We start from the raw sequence: 2949 nt of genomic DNA on the forward strand, positions 1-2949 counted from the left end.
GCTGAAAATACTGCGACCTCCGTTTGGGGCCAAACGTAGGACGCACCCACCCACCCTCCACAGGGCGTTCCCTGTCCGGCTGCCCAGAGCGGTGGGGGAGCCGCGGCCTTTCACACGGGGAGCCGGGCGACCGCGTACTGCGTGGAGCCGAGGTGCGGGCTGAGCCCAGCCGAGCTTCCCATCCTCTCACTCCCCCGGGCGGGCCGAGGAGCCGGTCGCGGAAATTCAGTGCAACACAGGACAATCAAGAACGTTTGCTGATGCTCTCCCCGCGCATCCCCCGGACGCGACCACCCTGTGCTAGGCCCGGGGCTCCCCGAGGTGCCGGGGCAAGGGGGACGCGCCGGGGGCTGGGGAGAGGAATTAGCCGTGGCGGCGCCCTCCTCGGTCCCAGGATGCGAGCCGGCCCGGCCGGGGCCTGCAGAACATTAGGAGGAGGGGCGCGGGCTGAGCAGCCGCCCCGGGGCCAAGCCAGGGCGGAGGATGGCCGAGGGGCGCACGGTCCGGGGCGCGGGCGCCGGCGGCAGCGCAGACGCCTGCCCCGCCAAAGCTGCAAGTTGAGCAAGCAGTGGACGCGGGCCTGCGCATGTGCACGAGTGCCGGAGTTTCACTCTGTAACTTTTAAGCAGTCCGGACGCCGCCCCGCCCGGCCAGGTGGAGCCAGACAACCTCCCTGGGCCGCGCCGGGCCGCAGCGCCGCCGCCGCAGGTAAAGGGGAAGAAGCGTTGGGAGGGGGGATGTCGCCCTCCGCCTTTCCCGGGACGTGCAGGACCTGGGGTCTACGTCAGGGTGCCATGTCTAGTGTCCGGTTCCGGGGTGCGGCCCTTCGGCCTCCGCAGCCCCGACTCCGGAGCAGGGGTGACCGGGTGGGTGGGAGGAGAAGGTCCGTCCCTGGGCCACGCAGACCCCGCGCCCCTCTCCCAGCGCCGCGCCTCTCCAGCTTTCCTAACGACTCTTCGGGATTTCCCCCTCCAGGGCTCCAACTTTTCGCTTTTATGGCTGATCCCTTTCTCTTCCCACCCCTCTCTTTGGGGATTTGTCGGCTGGAGTCGACCTCCTAGCCTAACCCGGAGCGTAGCCTGGGGGCCCTTCCTTCTCCGACTCTGCGAGGTGGGCCTGGGAAGGGGCCAGGCCTCTGAGTCACCTGCTGCTGGGAAGGTAGACAGCACCTTAGGGCCGCTCCCCGGTGACCCCTCCCTGCAGCCCTGGTGGAGTCCTGAGGAGGGAAGCTGGGGGTTTGGGGAGGGGTGGGGAGGGTGAGGAGAGCTCTGCCAGGAAACCCAAAACGCAGAGGTGCCAGTACCTGAGAAGCCCGGCCACCTGAGACTCCGGCGTGGCCTCTGTCTTTCAGCTCAGGCGGTGTCCTGAAGGGCAGCAGGCCGCAGCGGTACACAGAACGACCCGCCAGCTTCCTTCCACGCTGAAGTTGTGTGGCTGTGTCCCAGCCCCACAGTGTGCAGGGTTTGAGGTTAAGCCAGTGGACTGTGCTCACCAGTCCAGGCCCAGTGCATACAAGGCGGCATCCTGGGGTCTTTCTCAGGCCCTGAGCCCTGCAGGGCTGTGGGCAGTCGCTGGGGAGAAGGAAAGACTCCAGGTCGTCGCTTATTGGAGAAACGACCCATATTTCCCTTCCCCCCTCCTCTGACACCTGTCAGGTAGCCCTGAGTCTGCTTCTGCGTTGAGGTGGATGTGCACAGAAGCAGAGGCCTCCTTTTGCCTTCCTACACCTCTTGTTTGTTTAGTTTGGGGGCAAAGGTCTCCCTTGGCTGTTCACTGGGCTGTAAAAGGAAAAATATCAGATGGGGTCCTGCTATTCCTAATACTGTCTTTCCCGTTGTCTGGAGAGGTGACAAAATCAGAGCAGATTTTGAGTGCCCACGAAGGCTCAGTGCTTTATGGACATTGCCTCTCACCAGCCCTGCAGGAGAGACGTCATTGTGCCCATTTTATGGAGAAGGAAGCCAGATCACAGAGTGGTTAAGCCACTTGTCTAAAGGCATGTGGTGCTGAGACCCTAACTCCAGAGCCTGCTCAGGTGACAGCCGGCTGCCCCCGCCGCCCACTGCAGCCAGACTCTGTGCCGTTTCCTTGGCGCTCCAGCGCTTGTGTCTGTGGAGGTGAACGGTTGTCCAGGTTCCTGGGCCCTGTTTGGTGGGGCTTTAAGGAGAAGTTTGCAACCTAGATGTCATCTAGAACATCAGAGTCACCTCCTGTGGCAGAAGGCCTGGAGCTGCTTGTCATCCTAACAAAGTCGGAAAATTTGGTGATGATAAAAATACCCTGAATTTGCAAGAGCTGACGATGCTCACACACTTCCTGCAGCATTCTGTTGCCACTCCTGGCAGGGGAGGCGTAGAGATCTTCAGGTGTGCTACAGGGGCCAGCAGCTACCAGCTCAGGTGGGCAGGGGGTTAGCATTGGTGGCCGACTTCTTTGGCAATTTTGGGACCAGCCATGGCATTGAGCTCTCAGTCTCACTGGCCACAGCCAGACTGTACGGTGCATGTGGGCTGAACTTTGCGTTGGGGCCTGAGTCACCTGCTGCTCACCTGGCGCCTGGGCCTCAGCAGTATATCTTGCCTTTCCTGAATGAGGTGATGAGCAGAGAGCTCTCTGGAAGGCACGGATAAGACTAGGCATTCACACATGCGTATCTGACAAATATGGGATGAGTGAACATTGCCAGGCAGGGCGCCTTTGGCCACAGGGCCTACTTGCTGGTTTGGCCCCTGCCCAGCACTACCAGTCTTTTGCCCACTGAGCTAGCTCTCTCCCGGTCACCACCAGCTGAGTCCCCTTCTCTCCTCGTCCCGTTCCTTCTGAGCCTGGCAGGGCCACCCTGTGGTGCGTGTGTTTCCAGCTGCCCTCTCAGAGCATGCCCGTTTGGGAGGATGCAGGGGCCTGGCCCTGGAGGGACTGTGATGGTTCAGCAGAATCTGGACTTGCCAT

General features: G+C 62.0%; 1 protein-coding gene across 1 annotated transcript in view; it reads left to right on the forward strand.

Moving 5' to 3' along the window:
- The first annotated feature begins 586 nt into the window (after nt 1–586).
- The window catches only part of TMEM63A (transmembrane protein 63A), a 33637-nt gene continuing 31274 nt past the window's right edge, over nt 587–2949 (forward strand). The window contains exon 1 of the mRNA XM_007454470.1: nt 587–708. The gene's annotated coding sequence lies outside the window, so the exon portion shown is untranslated. The remainder of the gene's footprint in view (nt 709–2949) is intronic.

This window comes from Lipotes vexillifer, unplaced genomic scaffold, assembly GCF_000442215.2.
Source record: "Lipotes vexillifer unplaced genomic scaffold, Lipotes_vexillifer_v1.1 scaffold634, whole genome shotgun sequence".
Taxonomy (NCBI): domain Eukaryota; kingdom Metazoa; phylum Chordata; class Mammalia; order Artiodactyla; family Lipotidae; genus Lipotes; species Lipotes vexillifer.